The sequence below is a fragment of the Heloderma suspectum genome, chromosome 5, assembly GCF_057233095.1.
Source record: "Heloderma suspectum isolate Gila_16-S chromosome 5, 16-S_ref, whole genome shotgun sequence".
Taxonomy (NCBI): Eukaryota; Metazoa; Chordata; class Lepidosauria; order Squamata; family Helodermatidae; genus Heloderma; species Heloderma suspectum.
In genome coordinates, this window is record NC_139462.1 from 103,461,853 (window position 1) to 103,481,905 (window position 20,053).

Below are 20,053 nucleotides of genomic sequence, written 5' to 3' on the forward strand. Positions count from 1 at the left end.
AATTATTTCCAAATTTTCATCTATATATATAAAAATCAGCATATGCACATTTAATGCAAACTGGTGCCCTCTTTTTTGGTGATGCATAAGTGGCCACCCTATATCTTACACTTGAGGTCTAATTATCTCTGCAACTGAGAGAGTTTGCAAATGGCTGCTGATTCCCACAGCTAGAATCCTGGGGGAACTGTCACACATTTTCCTTGGGTCATTTGTTAGTTCAGGCTGTCGAGGAGTGCATTTTGACCTTTCAAGTTTGTTCTCATATGTTTTTTTCCAGTCTGGGGGACTAGGGATCTGTCCCTCAGCATCCAGAAACTGGTTTTTTGAGGGCACTATCCAATGGTAATCCTACGTAAACTAGGTCAATTCACTTCAATGGGTCTACTCAGTATAGGAGTACCACTGGCTACAGCTCAGATACTGCTTCCTCAGAAGGGATCTCCCTCAATCAGAGAAAAGCACTGCCTCAGAGGAGAAAAACAAAGCGATTTCAGCAAGCCTCAATTGTAAACAACATATAATTTTCATGCAGATGGCTACAGAAAAATGTAATTTCATAGCCTGCTTACCAATAAATCAGTGGGAGTTGGAGGATCATGATTTTAATGTCTGGCTGAGCAGTGGCATCTGAAATGACATATATTATATTATATTAATTTATTATATACAGTTATGGGATTTGATTGTTAAGAGATATCCATCTGCTGTTGGTGAATGATCATCCTTATGCAGGAATTCCAAACTTTGGACCAAGGCACACTAGTAATGGTGCAAGAGGGGCTGAAGGGTGCCTTGAAAGATAAAATCACCATCATTTTAATGCATTCAGCATTCTACGCCCATCAGATTCTCTTCCCATTTGTAGGCAGCACGATTATTCTGAGATTTCCAGATTCTCAGATGGACGAATCTGTCTCCTTCACCATCCATAACGTTCACATATTTTCAAGCACAAGTCAATTCTGTTCCACTTCTGCATCAGTTGCAAATGTTCTTTTTAAAAGTCCACATGAAAATTTATATGCATCTGTGTGCAAATGAAAATTCATGTGCATTTTGTACGTAAGTTTCCCAGATAGGCACACTTTTTGTAAGCACTTTCCCCTAATATATGTCTTTTTTGTATGCAATTTCCCCTAATATATGCATTTTGGTACACATTTTTTGATTGGAGAACTACATCACAAAATTTGGAGAGGTACAAAAACCAAAGGATAATTGTGTTCTGTCTGGGAATTAGTTTGGGATGTGCAAATTTGTTCGTATTAAAATGCAAACCAAACAAATTTTGCCTCCGTCTCTATTCCAGATGGCAGGTGCAGGGCAACCCTAGCAGCATCACCATTGCCTAGAAAACTCTGCCCAATTCCTGAGCTCTGCTGGACCAAGCAGAGAGCATGAGGGGATGCTGGGAGGAAATAATGAGGGCAACTTCCTGTTGCAAGGAGGTTGCTTGACCATTATTCTGGGAGCTGAACAAAAAAACATGCAGTCAGATCTTCAGTGTAAAAGTGAAGTTTACCTTTCAATTTTAGCCAAGAACTACTAGAACCACCACCACTTTGCCCCAGTTACTGAATTTAGGAAACCCACTACTATTTCCTGTCCTGCATATTTGTATAGTAGAACCAGTGAACTTGAATGCTCCAGGGTGAAGTTACCTTTTAACCAATATATTTCATTTGAAGGCTGTGCCTTGAACTTCTTTGTCACTTATCCACCCCACTCCTGCTTCTACAAAGGGACTCTACTGTTTTTCTCAATTCTCCTTACTTTAAACATTGTAAGCCAACCTACTGAAGAAAACATGGTGTGGGTCTTAGGCCTTCTAACAGTTAATGCAAAACTCCTGAATCGAGATCCTCTCCCTCTTGTACACCTTTTAGGTTTCATCTGAAGCAGGGGTGAGGAAGCTGCAGCTGTTGTTGGACTCCAAATAGGCCCAGCCAGCATGGTCAGGGATGATGGGTGTTGTAGTCTAACAACATCTGGAGGGCCACAGCTTCTCCAGTCCTGAGTGAAGGGATAATTTATTTATTTATTGCATTTATATCCCGCCTTTTTTCCTCCAAGGAACCCAAGGCAGTGTACATAATCCTCCTCCTCTCCATTTTATCCTCACAACAACAACCCTGTGAAGTAGGTTGGCAACAACAACCCTGAGAGTCTATGACTGGCTCCAAGTCACCCAGTGAGCTTCTGTGGCTGAGTGGGGACTAGAGTCTGGATCTCCCAGTTCCCAGTCCAACACTCAAACCACTACACTGCACTGGCTTTTGCAAAGCCATAAAATGAGTCTATAGCGGGTTTGGACAACTTGTGGCCCTCCAGGTGGTTTGGCTTACAATTCTCATCATCCCTCACCATTTCCTATGCTGGCTAGGATTGATGGGAATGATAGGCCAAAACATCTGGAGGGCTGCAAGTTGTCCAACTATAGGTCAGCAGAGATGTGATCCCAGTTTGTACCACAACCAATGCTATCTACCTCACCATCCTGGCTGCTACAGAACTTTACTAATATTATTTTACTAATACTATTAGAACTTTACTAATAACAGCAGATGCTGAACTATGTAAGAAAATCAAGAGCTGTGAAGGAGTGCTGGACAATGTAAGGAACCTGATGGCTGAGTGAGAAAGGTCAGTAAATAACACAGGTTTCAGGGTGAACAATTTGAGAGTTGATACGTGGCTTCTATCATGAAGGACCTCCATTCATGAGCTATTTGTAATTTTCAGAAATTGCCTTCTATTTGTTGTTCCTGTGGCAGCGCCAGCCATACTGTAATGCTAACTGGGTGTTTTTCCAGCTTCCACAGGAAACCCTTCCACATCCATTTGGCTGTGGCAGAAGAACTGTTGTGCTTCTGCTATGGGATCCCTGCTCACGGCAGAACATTTGGGGATGTGTTCTAGGGCTTGATCAATATTCATGCCGGCTGCTAGCCAGGAGTGCTGGGCCTATCACCTCACATGAACCGAGTGCACCCTAGAATTCACTCAACACTCCGTTGCAGCTTTGTACTGGTTATGGATCATGGCAGCTAAGTTGTCTTCAGAGAAGCTTCTCTGACATTGCCAATCTTTTCATCAGGGAACTCTGAATAAGCTTCCAAAGAACCCCAGGTTTGCCCCAAACGCAGTCTGACAAGCCACTCTCTTTGTCTAGTCTAGCCTAGCCTAGCCTAAGTTATATAATTACTGCAAGCATTGGCATGTGGTCTGTTGACACCACGATGGCCATCAACATTGCTGTGAGGCCGCACTCCAAAAATACATGACCGGAGTTTGCAACACAGAGCCAGTTTGGAGGTGAACCAACGTTGTGCAGTAACGTAGCCTGTTTGACTAGTTTTCCTAGTGCCTGATGTCACAAATGTGCTGTTGCCATATCATTTGATTTGTAGACAGCAAGTGCTAATACACTCATGTATTGCTTTGATTCATTCTATTGGCATGTTTTTCTATCTCTTGTTTTGCTCATCAGGAGTCTTATCTGATACACTCAGGAACTGCAAAAACTGGGCGCAGTCTCAGGCCATAAACCATTTCACAGAGAACAGGGTTGTTCTTGTATCACTGTTTTTTAAATACATTTATATCCTTAAAAAAAAAAAAGGATTTGACAGCTTAATAAATTGCTTTGCTGGTTCAGACCACAGCTCCATCTAGCATTGCGTTGCCTTCATTCCCACAGCGCACTCCAGCTCTGGAATTCTGTTCTATTGGACATTCATCTGGCCCCTTCACTTTCTATTTTCCAACATCTGGTTAAGGTGGTTTTGTTTAGGTTAACCTTTCATTAGCCTTTATAGGTCTTTATGCTGGCTTTGATGCTGTAATTATCTGTCACACCTTTTCCTGCTAGGCATTTTTAAGTTTTCTGTCTTTTTTCTGTCAAGGGCTGCATTCCCTCATGGGTAACCTCACAGGAGCCACGTGTCGGTCAGAGCCAAAAGGGGGTAGGTCACCTCAAATCCAAATTTTTTACCATCCATGACCAGACTGAAAAAGCAAGGTATATAAAATATCTGTAGAAAAACATGTAGAGCAACAAAATATATATAGAAGGACATACAGAATATCTATGTTGTATCATCTATGTTGAGCAAATCAAAAACAGGTTAATTGAGGTCTCAACCGCAACAGTAAAAAAACTTAGCAACTTTTCCAGTAACTACAGAATGGTGTCAGCCAAACATAAGATACATAAAACAGATTGTCTCTGCCAGGAAACTTAGATGGCAAAGACACAATCAGTTCTCTCATAATATCCCAATAGAACTTACAATAAAATAAAACATGCATTACAGCCTCTAAATACCCTGAACCGCAGGGACAAGGTTGCAATGAAGAATCCTTATTGAATCTCCTCTCTAGCATGGCAGAATGGTAGAGCATTCATACGGGCCAGTGCAAATGCAACCTGAGGCTTAGAAACATGAGCAGTTCTTAGATAGTTAGTCCCTTTGTCCCAGTTGGTGGGTCACCCCTTTTCTCTTCCTCTTTCTGCCACCTCCTTCTCTCTCTCTCTGTTTGTCTCTTTTCCTTCCTACCCAGTGGGCTGCCAGTAAAGGAACAGATCACTCATGCCAAATGTCTGAACTGATCAGATGCAGACAGCTTTTAAAATTAAGCTGACAGACACAGGAAATTCAGCTGAGGGCCACATGTGACCCTGAAGCCTACCCCGTCCTACGCCTTTTAAAATTTTATCAAGGTTTTTAAAATCCGCTTTTATTTGTTATTAGCCACTTTCTGCACCATGTCTTTTAACTGAAAAGCAGAACAGACATAATCTTAAATAAAAATAAATGAAATAGCCCTATTTGATCATCCCATATTATTACACAGAACAGCCGCTGAAACAGTCCAAGCTTTTATTGAATAGCATCAGTGATGGAACAAGTTCTGAAAGCAGGATAGATGAACAGTGTTGCCAACATTTTTGTTGGAACAGGATTCCTGTCACTTTGACTTTCCTGTCACAAAGCAGAGTGACAGGTACAGCTCTCCCTGTCACTGCACCCCCATGCTACCAACTGTCACATAAACGTCAAACAGCTTGCAAAGGTACAGGAGCCCAGCTAGACAAAGACAGTTGACAACCACACAGGAGGACAGCTGGATTCATGCTGGACGCTGCTGCTAGTCTTGCTGCAGATCTTGCTTGTGGTCCGTATGGAATTGGGGGGTGGGGGGTGGGAAACATCCTTGCTTCTGCCCCTGTTGTGGACTACCTGTGGAGAGCCAAGGAATGAATAAGAGCTGGCAACTGCAATGTATAGTTTCTGGGCATAGTGATCAGGAGGTGATAATGAGTGAGTGATTGAGAATGGCACTGTCTAAGAATATAAGAAGAGCCCTGCTGGATCAGACCAAGGGTCCATCTAGTCCAGCATTCCGTTCCCACAGTGGCCAACTGGATCCCTCTGAGAAGCCCACAAGCAGGACACAAGGGCAAAAGCCCTCTCCCACTGTTGTTCCCTAGCAACTGGTATTGAGAGGCGTGAGTCACTCTCTTCCCCTCTACTAGCCAATGACTAGTAGCCATTGATAGCCTTATCCTCCCTGAGTTTGTACGGTTCTCTTAGATGGCTTTCTTGTGGTGGTGAATTCCTTAGTTTGACAATGTGCTGTGTGAAGGAGTGTGCTCCTTTTGTCAGTTCTGAATCTCCCATACTTCACCTTTGTTGGACGGCCCCTAAGTTCCAGTGTTATGAGAGAGGGAGGAAGACTAACCACTCTGCCAGTTCCCTTGCCTCAGCCCACCCAAGCACCCCTCATTGGTTCTGCTCTGATACACGGGGTGGGGTGGGGCATCTGTGAGGGGAAATATGGTAGTCACTGAGACATACTCATCCTTCTCTGCAGTTAAAAACTGCCATTTCTGTTTGTGCTACTGCATGTTGCCAGGGGCTGATCCTGCAAGACAAAAACAGTCCCGAGTGTTTGGTCAGCAGTTATAGGGGCCTACCATTAGACTGAGTGAGGTGGTTGCCTCAGGCAACAGATTTGGTGTGTCACGAAAGGGCAGCAATTTGTTTGTTTGTTTGACTGATGGATTACACTTATATCCCAGCTTTTTTCCTCTTGCAAGGAACCCAAAGCAGCTTATATGGTCCTCCTGGACTCCATTTTATCCTCACAACAACCCTGTGAGGTAGGTTAGGCTCAGTGACTGGCCCACAGTCACCTAGTGAGCTTCATGGCTGAGTGGGGACTACAACCTGGATCTCCCAAGTCCAACACTCTAACCACTACACCACATTGGCTCTGGGTTAATTCTGAGTTAATTTATTATTATTCTATTTTTACTGCAAAGCACGGGGAGAGGTGCTTCTGGGATTCCTGCTCCTCCCCACTCCCTCAAGTGCCAGTATAACTTGATGGCCCTGGGACCTAGGCCAGTCCTGGCAGTTACAAAAGGGATTGAGGGACTGGCGCTCGCCCAGGAACGGGGCTGTTGCTTTCATCCTTGCACAGTGGGAACTTCCCTACACTTTGGGGCTCAGGACAAACAGTGCCCCATCCCTGGCTCTGTACAGAGCATACTTAGCAGGGTCTTCCACACAGGGCGTTAACTGTTGAAGGAGGAAAGAGGCAAATACTAGTACACAGTTGTCAAATACTATGTGGCATGGGGAGATATGGGAGACAGCAGCCACATTTTGGGATGTGGTACCCTCCCGCCTTCCCTCCCTTGCTTACCTGTGTATAGTGCTTTTTGCCTTCCATCCCCAGTTGGAGGAGTTGAAAAGCGAGGTGCCTGATGGGAGTTTCTCTCTGGTGTTGTGAGGCAGGGCACCTACCTATAAGAGTTCTGAGAACAGCTATACTAAAAAGCGTTGGTAAATTTCATCAGGACTACTAAAATATTATCTATGACTATTTATGTAAAATATTTATGTACTGCCCCGCATTATCAAATCACAGAGTGGTGCACACAATTCATTAAAACAATTAAAATAAATACATAGATAAAAATGAACAAAAAGAAGAAGATATGTAACATCTCATATGCTCAGGCCCATATCTTATGGCCTATCACCATGTGCTGTCTTTGTACTGTGGGCTCTGCAGAGGTTACTGTGGTCTTAGAGTATTAGAGAGGAGGGATGGTGGTGGCTTCATGATTGGGCTGGACGACATGATTAGAGTGGACATGGCTCTCAATTTAGGAATGACAGGTGGTGTGGCCTGTCGTCACCTTTCCCATTCCACTGACTTAAAAGAGTATTTCAAAAAGTCCCTTGCTGCTTCGCCCTCCAATTCTAGCACTTATTTTATGTCTCACCTATGGATCCCATGTTTCCAGGGCAGCGTGAATGGGGATGAAAGCTTAATGTAAGCCACAACCATCCTGTGAGATTTGTTAATCTGAGACAGTGACAGCTCCAGGTTTTTGAGGGCCCTTGGGCAAGACGCCCTCAGTGGGCCTCTGCCCTCAGTGAGTCTCCCTTCTCACCAACACTGTCACTAGTTGCTCTTGTTCTTCATCCTTTTTCTCATCATTGCTATCATTTGCTTGCTAGAGAGCCAGTGAGCAAGTATGCCATGGCATCTACCGCTCGTCCTAACCCCTACTGTTGTCTGGGCCAGAGCGAGAAGCCGGTGAATAAGTGGGTTGCAATGATGGAGAGGAGCTGCAAGTCCAGGGGGCTCTTGTCAGTGGGCCCGTGCTTGGTGTAGGCCCCCATCCATGCCTACCCTTCCACCAGCCCTGAACTGAGAGATGTTCAACCCAAGTCTCCCTGCTCAGAATTCAGACTTCACCCTCTATGCTACAGTACAGCAAGTTTCTGCTGCAGACTCTGGTTTGAGCTACCCTTGAACTTCCTAGGTTTCTAATGTTGCTGTTAGCTGATTACAGTTGGAACAACAAACAGGCAAATCAGATGGGATTCTCTTTGGACTCTGGTGTTTGCATTATCAATACAATGCTGTCTCTATTTGCATTTTTGAAGCTACTCTGAAGAGGAGAGCAACATGAAGAGGTAACAGAGGGGGGTGGGGGGGAAATATTGCCCCAGAGGAGACTGAACAAAAGCAAATGCAGCTTGATGTTCAGCATCTAGGGTAAGTTTGAAGAGCTGATGGGTAAATATGTAAGTAAACATGACTTCCAATTTGAACGTTGGTCTGGACATAGAAGTGTATGCCCAAGGTCACCATGAATGGATTTTTCTCCACCATCAGGAGAAAGTCACCCTTCAGATTGGATGCTGTTGTTCTCCCCCCAACCTCTAACAAATAAGAAGTGTGGGGCAGCATGGGTGGGAAATATAAATCACTGGAAGATCTGACAAGAAGGGTTATGCCTTTTTAATGGAGGCTGCTCAAACTGTCTAACTTTGTGCTAAGCCACCAAATCTTCTCTACCCAGTTTAGATGCTCCTACATGCATTACTGTTGTCACCAAGAACCTTTCCAGACAATCAGTTTTTAGTGCAACACGTTGTGCGCAATCCACATCTCCCCTCAAGGTTGGGCTTTTGGGCAGACATCATGACCTGAAAGCTTGCATAACCCTTCGGTCAGTCTCGCAGTAACACATTTCACATTATCTGATTGTTATCTTTTATTCCTTGGACTCACCATAGCAACAACCATCTGTTTTGAGCTTGGATAGAGAGTGGGTTTTGTACTCCTGGCTACTTGTACTCCAGACAGCTTCCTCCAGCAGCCATAGTGCTACTGGAAATGGGCTGGTGCAACACATTTTACAGCTGCAAGCAGCTATCCCAAGAATGACACCTTGGCATCCTCTGCTTAACACCACGGGTTCCTGTGGTGGAGCTCTTAGGATCAAGTGTGACTAATTGGCACCTGTGGTGTTCTTGCCTGAAGTTCCACCTTTCTCCATCCTCCTCCTCAGAAACTGAGAACCAAACCCCTCAGGAATGCCTGCTTTCACTTTGGGACAGCTGTACCCACTGTCCCACAAGCGTCAGTCCTTTTACTCTCTCTGGGTTCCAGAGAAACTCAATATGCTCAGTTGGATCTCTCAACCCACTACAGGAGACGTAACCAGGAAACCAGGAAATAATGGTAGTGTAACAATTTGATCAACACGTGGGAAGTTAGATTTTTAAGAACAAAGGTTTATTTAAAACATGAAAAGTTATAAGTTACTATTATTATTCAGTGCTAGTTCCTAAATTTCGTACCTACTCTACCCCTTCTAAAATTCTATACACAAACCCCACTAACTAGATGTTGCTGGAAACATTAGGCTGGCTCTGGGCACACTGAATTGGAGCACCTGACAGCACAAACCACAACTATCCTATTAACCCAGGACCAGTCTCTGGATTGTATCCAATGTTAGTCCTGTTCTAAGTAGACTCACTGAAATAAATGTAACTTAAATTAGACTGACATTAGAGAGTGACAAACAACCCAGAGTTTCAACCCGACAAACAACCCAGAGTTTCAACCCGACAAACAACCCAGAGTTTCAACCCGACAAACAACCCAGAGTTTCAATCTGACAAAAAACCTTGGGTTAAAACTCTGGGTTGTTTGTTCCTAAACAACCCAGAGGCCCAGGTTCAGACATCGCATAAAACCCAGGAACAAGGGAAGACAGAAGAAGCAGTGGGAAAACATGGGACGTTTACGAGTGGAAAACGTTATTGCCTGGGCCCTCACCCCCATAAAACTCGATGAATGAGGCAGGACAGTGGCACAATAAGTGTTGTCTGAAGCACCCAATGCTACTCCACATTCTTAATGGCTGTTAGACTGCCAAACGGATTGGCAAGATTAGCAGATGGCAGAGCCTGAACACCCACCTTAACACCAAAATCCTGTGCTAGGAATCTTCTTCTCTGATGGACTTCCTGTCACACTTCCAGTGCTGGTGCTCCATTTGCCAGTTGGCTGCTATCTGGAAGCACCATGACTTTATACTGGAGGTTAAAGTCGCCAAACATCAAACTGAACACTGATGGGCTTTTCATGCATCAACTCACGCTAGACACATACACACACAGGAAGCATTGTTCCAAACCTGTTGGGTCAGCCTCAGTATGTATGGCTTCATATCCTCTGTATTAGAAAATACGTTGGGGGAAAGGAAGCAAATAATCCAGTGATTATTATGCTTGTCACCTCCTGACAATGTAATGGCAGGTCTAAGGAAAGGCTAATCTTGGCAAGTCCTACACAAGGAGAACTATATGTACTTACCTGTGACAAGGTATTCTTTCAGATACCTCAAGATTTTAATTTTTCATATATCAATGTTCTGTAAATACTGTAATCAATGCAGTCTATTGGCACTACTAAATAACTGTACGCCAGAATCTAAAAGGGGGTTTTCTCTCCAGAGGTGTTCTCTAAAAAACAATACAGAATAGCCTCTCTAGAATAAGAGAGAGACAAAAGACCTCTGTCATAAAAAAAGGAGAGGGATATTTCTGCCTGCTACACAGCTTTTAAACCAAACACAAAAAAGGAGAAAAGGTTGATTTCCCCAAAACAGTAGACCATGAATAAGGAATCTTTGCCAATATACAAATCAGACACAATGTGTAAATAAGATGTAAACAAACGGGGGGGGGGAGGAGAAGAGAACTATTTATTGTATTGGTCCCTTCAGTTTTTTGTAATGCACCAAGTTGAAGCACAACTCGTCTCTGTAGTAATTTCTATGTGAATTGTAGAAGAGATGCTCTTTTAGATATCCTCGTCCTGACCCGTTTGAGGCTTTTAAAAAGGTAATGGTAAGTTCTGAAATATGCAATTGTACAACAGATTTTGATTAAAAGGTGGCTATTTATAGCATTTCCTAAAACCTTCATCTCATCATATTCCTTAAAGTTCCTTCAGGAAACTGATAAGAACCACCTCAGGGCAATTTTCAAAATTTCAGAGTTATCTAGTCACACACACGTTCTTTGCACTAACACATTAAATATTTCTGCCTAGGATTTATAGGTGCATACTTCCTCTGCTGATAAAATAAAAGATAAAATATGAAAGACATTTATTCCAGCCTCACTGAGGCCCAGTGCCCTTTCCTTTCTTTCAGGGAAGAACTCCACAGACAAAAGGATAAGAAATCAGCCTGGTCCTGACCAGCCAGAGAATTCTTGTACGTATTCCCAGGCATACAAGAATTCTCATCCATGTATGAGACTTGAGAGCCAAGCAGAAGACTTTTGCTTTGTCCTACACAAATTTTTCCTCTGGAAGTGCCTTAGGGGAAGTTTGAAAAGGCAGAATTGGTGGGTTTTGCTTCTTTTTTTGCAAGAGAGCCAGGGAAAAGGCACATAACATTCCTTTAAACTAGGTTAGGTATGAGGGGTAGCTGATATGTCTAGAGGAGCTGCTGCTGCTGCTTGAGGTAAAAATGGAGAAACATCTGAGGAACACGGCAGCCATACTGCTCCTATGCACTTCGAGGCACAAGAGGGGCAGCACAGGAGAGGCTGAAGTTGGAGTCCCCCCTCCCAAGAACAAAAAGGGGTTTTATAATTTTGGTTTGATAAAACAACAGCTGCTAGTGTTTGCCCTCCTTTACTCCTGGGGAGTACTCTGTCTCACAGCTGCAGGGGTGAGGGGAAGGACAGCCAGACCTTAGTCTCAAGGGGATCTTGGAAGAGGCACTCCTCTCCTCCATCCAGTAAGAACATTACTATTACTGCTGTGGGGTGCTAGCTATTGTTCCCTTGTTTAAGGGAATTCCACCTCGTTTCCTCCCCCAGAACCTAAGGAACGGAGCACTCGATTGCACTGTGTACTACTGCCATTCGAGATGTATGTATTATTCTATTTATTTGACTTGTACCCCACCTTTCTACCAAGAGAAATGGCACTCCAGCTGGAGATACGGCAGGTGGGTATGCAGAATATAACCTTCTCAGTGCTGGCACTTGTACAGCAGCCCTCCCTGCCCTAGAAAACTCTGTTAATCTCCTTGCTTGTTAAGGCTCCAAATGAAGACGGTATCATTGGGGGTTCCCAAGAATGCTTAGCTGCCTGGCTTTATCTGCCTACCGCCCCGCTGCATTCCTTCTGTTGGTGCAGTACTGTTGAAGGGTGTACTCCTATGCATGTTTAGACAGGAAAAGTTCTACAACTCCCAGCATTCCCCAGCCAGCATGGCTGGTGGGGAATGCTGGGGCTTATAGGACTTTTATTCTGTCTAAATATGCATAGGATTGTGTTCTCAGTGCGCCCCCCCAGTCTCTATTATTTTATTGAGATTGATATTTAAGATGAGCTTTTGTTTTATGAGCTGCATTGGGGACCTGATGGGATAAATATTTTTGTAACTTTTTAATAAAGTAACGGCTCACCCCCAAATTTTAGGGTTTTTTTTTATAAACCCTAACCCCAAATTCTAGTTGATGGGAGAAAAATATTACTAAGTCTGAATGTCTCCTAAAAGAGACTTTCCTTAAAATGAACCATTTTCACTGGCTGAAATATTCCAGGGGCTCCAGGCATGGCTTTATAAAATTGTTTGGAAAAACAGAAGACAAAACCCACAAGAGAATACCTTATATTTGTCTTGCTTGTTTGTTTTGGCAAGCTGCAAACTGCCAATACTACATGCCAGCCACCGAAAATGGCTGCATCATAATCTCTTGTCCTTAAAATATTGCAATATGTGGAAGTAACAAGTTTGAAAAACAGCGGATCTGCCAGGCCATTTGGTGACTACCAAAAGCACTGCTGCTAGAAAACAATGCAGAGTTGGAAAAAGAGCACTTAGCAGTAGAAATACATACATGAAAAAGCACATTATGCATTCTTTTTTTGCACATTAGCCTCCAAATCATGTTTCAGGGGGGTGCACATTAGTCGATTTCTGTCCCCTGATTAATACTGCACATGAATACTACCTGTTGACAGGTTTGACCACAGCTTGATTTGAATGATGGCTTAGCCCCCAACATTTACTGTGAAGGTCAAGGTCAGCCTTGCCCAATCTGGTGTCCTCCAGATGTGTTGACTGGCCACTTCCATAATCTCCAGCCACATTTGGAGGGGGCCAGGTTGGGGAAGGCTGGTCAAGATCCATTCCAGCAATATGTAAAATAACAACAATACAATGCTTCCAATCTGAGTATATGCAGGAGAGCCTTTCCTGCATCATAGAATCATAGCATATTAGGGTTGGAAGGGGCCTATAAGACCATCGAGTCAACTTTTAGGTAGGACTTTAGGTAGAATCCTTTCTTCAGCTCTTTTTTCTCCCTTCAAGATACTGAAGTGCATATGTTAAGATCGCAGCAGTCATTTTAAATTTCTTTGTGCAGTACCTGTCCCTGTCAAGGGCTCCTTGGAGGCCTCTCTCTGTCTAATCCAGTAGCCAAGTCCAGACACAGACAAAGGTATTCTTTTCACAGCTTTATTCCTCTTTTACAACTTAACAACTCTACTGTTAGCAACTAGATATGAGCAGCAGAGTACCTATGCCCTAAGTTGGAACAGTTGGTCCCCGTTTGAAAGGGAATCACTGGCAGACCCTGAACTTATGGGCTAGGGAGAGTCCCTCCCCTTTTCCCTTGGATCCTCTGGGCGCAACCATTGTTTGCGTGCCAGCCGGGCACTATGCCTCCTTTCTGCGCCATCCATTTGGCGTCGCTCCTTGTGTCGGCGTCGCACGTCCAGCAAGTCTGCTTCCCGCACTCTGTCACTCCCAGGACTGCTATCTAAGCTAGGAATGCCGGTGGGAGGAATCTCTGTCAGCTGTTGGCCCTGGGAAAGATGAGCGCGCTCCTCTCCCAGGAGCGGCTCCTCTTCCTCAGAATCAGAACTACTCTGGGATTCTATGGGCTCAGTGTCCACCCTGACAGTCCTCATGTGGAAAGCCATTCCCGACAGTCACTCACTGAGTGAATCGGATGATTTTTCTAACCACCACTGCAACTGACAAAAAGATCTCCAGCATTTGAGACAGCCACCACATGAAGCTATTGAAAGCACCTTGCATGTGCTAGCAATAAGCATACTGGAGTAGTTATGGTAGCAGACTGTGTGAACAGGGAAGTTTCAAGTTCAAATCTCACTTCAGCTATACCTGACCAGGTAGACTTAGGAAAATCACTTTTCTCTCAGCCACAGCCTGTGTTGATACAGGTCTACCTTACCTGATTGTTGCAAAGCAGGACTGCGCAACATGTGATCCGTCAAGTGGATCATAGCCACTGGGCATGTACTGTGGCCTATGCTCGACAAGTCCTTTGTACTTGAAATTCCGGACAGCAAAACTGAGTCCTTGGCAAGTCATGTTTAAATTGATGGGTCACAAGTTGTGCAAGTCTGTTAAAGGATTACCAAGATGATGTATGAAAGGTATTTTGGATGTTCAGTATTTTGAACGTACTACATAGCATTTTGGAGTGTTTTGAATGAACTACATAAATCAGGGGTGGGCAACTTGTGGTCCTCCAGATGTTCTGGCCTACAACTCCCACCAGCCCTAGCCAGAATAGCCAATGGTGAGGGATGATGGGAGACGTAGTAGGCCAAAACAAACAACCCTCTGGAGGGCCGCAAGTTCCTCACCCCTGACATAAATACTAAATATTTTGTATGCATTGTTGTATTGTGAAATGCTTACAGTTCCCTCGGTCTTTATTCATACTTGATTTCAAATACTTTAGAAAATGACACACACACACAACAGCAGTGAGACCGGTCCGTTATGCATGCTGTTAGGCACATGTGCACCCCCGTCCCCAGCCCAGTTTCTTGCCACTGAGGAGTGGGGAGGCAGAAGTGGTAGAAGGAAATTCCTGCATGCAAAGGAGGGGAGGGGAGGGGAGGCATGTAGTCAGCAACTGGGTTATGTATTATTATGAGCACTGACTCTATCCTAGGTGGAACTGTTAACTGTTTGTTTTTCATTTAATTTTTAATCTCGCTACAAGGCTGTTTTTAAAAGTTAAAAAAATCTACTCTATGGTAGTTCCCAGTACAGTCTCCATGTTACATGGTTAAAATCTCAATGAAAAATGCTAAGCCAGATTTGGCACTTTCCTTGGTTGCACACTAGTTCATGGTGTGGGTTTCCCCCACAGCATAAGAATGAACAAAACTGGTCATGGAAACAGTTGTTGTTCTGGCGTTTGACCTTTTGCAGTCCATGGGGCAGGGAATTGGGGTGCGCTTGTATGTTCAGCTTTCACTGGAGATCAAACCCAGGGCTTTGGCTTGCTCAGGTTGTTCTCTTTTCTCTTGCAGGCTATAGAAAGATTACTCTGCTTTGGTACAGGAATGCTTCCTTAAGGAATTCACACCCCAGACTGGGGCTCCTTTGTTATGTACAGTTACATGAAACCAGCCTGTGCTTTTCACAATTAAGCAGCACACCCTCTTCCTTTGAGGCAAAGATCAAAGAGGAAAAATAAAGAAGTTAACCTTTTTTATCCTAGGTATTACTAATGTTTATATTTGTTTTATTTAAAATGTTATATCCCACTTTTCTTTAAAAAAGTAAAGTAGCTTACAAAATACTAATAATAAAATACATAAAACACAATAATACCACTTCAAGTTACTAAAATCAATTTCATACTTGATTAAAACCAAGAATAGAATAAAACTAGGCAGCATAAAAAATACACGGAGGCAGAACTTAAACCCGTGATAGTAACACCCTATTTTCTCTTTATATTTTACATACAATAGTGCATATTGTCGTCTTCTTTGTCACGCTCTACTGAGCACTTCAAGAAAACATATGGGCTCAACTCCCAGCCAAGCTTACTTGGAAGCAAGTCATGTGGATTGCAGTGGAACCTGCTTCACTGTATATGTTGGATCGTGGCCTAAAGTTGTATCTATGTCTGCAAATGTATTTGCACTAGGTGGAGGAGAGCAATGTAGTGTGGAACAACGCAATGGCAACACTGTTTCTTGGGTGGAGAGGGGTGTGGTCCAGATAGGAGCATTTTGGTTGGGATAGAAAACAGACAGGTGCCCTGGCCCCGAATCTATTGCCCACAGCCCTGAGTGTCCACTGATGGCAATGGAAGTTTTTTTCTTAGATTAATTGCCATGCAGGGATGATTTTCAGGAGAGGGATTGCAGCTGGAGAGAGAAGGGTTAACTCTCCCTTCCTAGAATGCTGCAATACCCACCTCAAAAAAAATCTCCCCGCATGTCAGTCAAGCATAGAAAACACTTTTTTTTTCCTTTGGTGTGAGTTGATCTGGGGAAGGGTACAAATTAACTGAAGAGTATATTTAAGAATATTTGGATGAGAAATTAATTGGCTGGCTTTGCCTTCTGTGAAATTTAAAGAAATCCTAGTAATTATTCCTACATTTGCATATATAGATATAATGAGCATATGCAAATTTTATGCAGTTCTGTGTCTCATGGGGCTGGGCCACCAAATCTTTTAAGAACCTAGCAATACCCCTGCACCTTGTTCCAATGGGTTCTGGGCACATTCCAAAAATAGCATAAGAGCGGGATAGAGCATGGCGTGGGATGCCCTCAAGCTGTATTATTCCCACCTCACATGTTCCAAGAGCTTTATACAGAAACATAAGCAAGAGACAGTGCCCTGCCCCAAGGAGCTTACAATCTAAATTTAAAACAAGAGCTGTGGTGGGGGTGGGGAAGCAGCAGGGTGAGGGAGAGGCAGGAGGTAACAAAAGAGAAATACAACAAAACGTGGCTCCATCTTCTAACAAGTACCTATTTGTTCTTGATTTTTGTTGCTTTCTGCAGGTGTGCTGACTTGATGCATACACATTTTTTATCAGGAACTTTAATTAACATCTCTAAAGGTAGATAAATGAGAAATTGAGATGTCTGTACGGTTTGTTACCACTTTAAAATGCTCTCTCAGGTTGCTCTCATAAACCCACCAACTGGAACGGAACAACTGGATATGGGGAGGGGGAGTGGGGACATGACAAGGAGATAGCCCTGTCATTAAAAAACACACACACCACAGGCTATTTCCTGAAGATTAATGACAGATTGTGCTGAGAAGGTGTCAGACCAATTTAGAGCCAAGGGCAATTAATCTAAGACAGTCTGGTATATCCTGATTCATTTGGGCATTATTTTATGAATTGGAGTGTCTAGTTTCCTCATGTGACAGTCACATGGAGGCAGGTTTGGGCTCAGCTGGAACTTCACCCCTGCGGCTAAAAACGTAAACACACCAAGCTAGTCATACTGCTCCAAGACAGCTTTCACCGTTTGGCTCATTTTGCCGCACTCTCTTCTATTGTAAGAGGCCTGTCAGCAAGAGTTGCTGGTTGGCCCAGGTCCATCCCATTCAGAACTGGATGAATACCTGTCTATTTTTAGCTATGGACACAGACAGAGAGCTTCCTGGTAGCTGCTGAAGATGGGAGCAGGCCACAGAGACTACGGCTGTCCTAGCTTCTAGCTCTGTGGGTTGAAAGGAAGAGGATGGCTTGAGAGGAAGAGAGTGGCATACTGACTTTGCCCTACATTTCTCCTCATTTTTGCTTTCACTGATGGCTGGTGGGGAAAGGAACCCTATTTGTACAAGACAGTCAGACAGACTGTACCATGGGCGATTTCCAGGAATCCCTTAAGGATGGACCCCTTAAGTGAGGCATTTGGGCCTGGCTGGGGTTCTGAAGAACTGCACTGACTGCTTTTCCGGCCAACGTGTCTCTTCAGAGAGCACCAATAGGGTGGGAGACACAGTCCCAAAGGGTGAGTGGGGTCACACCACCTCTTCCCCTCTCTTGGCAAAGGTCTTCCTACAGGATGACCAGCAGAGTTTCTGTCCCAAAACCAGGCCTGAACCCCAGTTGAAATGGATTGAGAAAACCAGTTTCATCCAAGAGTTGGTCAGCCACCATTTTCTTGAGCACCTTGCCCACAGGAATGGGATGATAGCCACCAGCATATGACTGCTGATATTTCCTCAGCCTAGGCTAGTCTTGATATCCTGGGCCTGGACTAGTTTTTTCCAGTAGTGGTTGAATTATCACTTCTTTTAAAGAGTCTGGGACCACCCTGGCTCTCTCAAAGAGGCATTTAAAACCCTCTGGTTCTAGCCAAACATTTCCTCCCTGCTATATTTAATAAGCCATGAGGGACAGAGATTAAACATTCAAGTGGCCAACCAGACTCAACCAAGTATCTCGTCTGTATCTTTAGGGCCCAACAACCGAAAATCATTCAGAAAAACAGGACCAGAAAAACATCACTCTGGACAGCTCCATTAACATTGCCATAAGTATGACATCCAAGTCATGATAAATACAAGTGATTTTATTCTCAAAATGTCTTGCAAACATATTACTGTAAGCCATTGAGGATTTCACCAAATCTTCCCCTTGGCCTGATTGCAAAAGCCCTTGAACCACTCAGAAAACCTCTGCTGGATGACACTAAGAGGATGCAATGGTGGTAGAGAAAAAATGCTTCTTTGCAGCCATCACCAGCACAGGATGGGTTTGATAATGAGCTTGAGCTTGCATTCAGTCAGACTGTCATGAGTTTTCCTTCAACTGCATTTCACCAGTCTTCTAGCTTGCTTCATTGCCTTTAGCTCAGGTGTATGGCAGGGAGCTGCATGAACTCTGCTCAGTGGGAGAAGGTGTGATCATGTCAACTTACCAAGTCATCCCGACATTTCAGAGGGTGACTAGGGCAACAGTGGGGAACCTGGGTCCTCCAGCTGATGTTGGAATCCAACTGTAATCATCCCTGACCATTGGCCATGCTGTCTGGGGCTGATGGGAGTTGGAGTCCAATAACATCTGGAAGGCCACAGGTTCCCCACATCCTGGATGAGAACTTTGATGGGAGCATGAACCACACCAGCCAGAAATTCCTCCAGAGCCCTCAGATATCTTTCAGAGGCAAACCATTTTAATAGGTCTCCCACCTTTACAGAGGGATAAAGGCATTGAAAGCCTGAGAGACATGTCCTCGACAAAAGAATGATCAGACCATGACAAGGGAGTCAAGATGAAATTGCCCACTTATCAAACCACCATCCTTCTGCCTGGTTGAGTAGTGGCACAGTAGTGGCAGAGCATTACCAATCTAGGATAGTGTTTTTGTTCTCCAGTTTCCGCTGGCAAGCCACACGCACACATTCATATAATACAGACAGAGAGACACATGCAGCCACCTGCCATTTTTATTTTCTAATCCTATCGATTGTGTCCCTGGTGATTGGAAGCCCCTGAACTCAGAGGCATCCAATCATCCAATGCCGGGCCGGAAGAGCATCGGAGGTGAACTTTGCCTCTCCATATTTCCGCCCTGCAGATTTTGCTAGATGGGCTTTTAGCCCATCTAGCAAGGATGCTTCAGAAGTGGAGGGAAGGAGGCTGGAAGAGGCTCAGGATAAATTGTATCCTGGCCTCTCCGGTCTCCTCCCCTCCCACTGGAATGCCCCCTTTCCTCCTCCTCCGAGGTCAATTTTCTGACCTCAGAGGGCAGCTGGCACAGTTCTTTCCATGCCAGCTGTGAGGGGAGCAGGGTCGGATTTCCAACCCCCCCTTCTGAGGTTGGAACTCTGTCTCTGACCATGGAAGGGGGAATCTCAACAGACCTATGGTCCCTGGGACACTCACCCATGGACTATAGGACTGCCCTCTACAAATGCTTCTGGGGCTCACATGGCACTCAGGGAAATAAAGATGGCGCTCCAGGCTGGTGCTTTGCTTTGCTTTGTACTGTACTGTATTATTTATTTATTTATTACACTTGTATCCCACCTTTCTTCCATTGTGGAATGCAAGGTGGCTACATGCAGTTCCCAGATGGTCTCCCCTCCAAGCACTGACCAGACCCAGACCCAGACCCAGACCTGCTTAGCTTCAGCAAGGTGGCTGCCTCATGTGCCTTCATACCATATCTTGGGACAGGAGGGGCAGGGAGCCTGGTGAGTACCAAGGGGCTGGCTGTGGAGGGACATAGAGCTCTGTACCTCCTCCACCAGCCCAGCACATTTTATGCTGTGCACAGAGGAGGGTAAGAGCACTCTGTCAGTTGTTCACAAGCCCACATAGGCCTGTATGTGGGTTCCCTGTTGCCTACGGCTACCAAGCACTGGCTACCAGGTCTTAGA

The 20,053-nt window shown here is 44.4% G+C and overlaps 1 protein-coding gene across 2 annotated transcripts in view; it reads right to left on the reverse strand.

The window, feature by feature from the left end:
• The window catches only part of PGCKA1 (PDCD10 and GCKIII kinases associated 1), a 57,999-nt gene that overhangs the window by 4,565 nt on the left and 33,381 nt on the right, over positions 1–20,053 (reverse strand). Inside the window, exons 2-3 of one of the 2 annotated variants that reach the window (XR_014792593.1) lie at positions 5,865–5,931; positions 4,873–5,246 (exon numbers count right to left, since the gene is read on the reverse strand). The gene's annotated coding sequence lies outside the window, so the exon portion shown is untranslated. Of the gene's footprint in view, positions 1–572; positions 631–4,872; positions 5,247–5,864; positions 5,932–20,053 lie in introns of those variants that run through there. The other variant, XM_084860329.1, reaches the window with a different exon arrangement.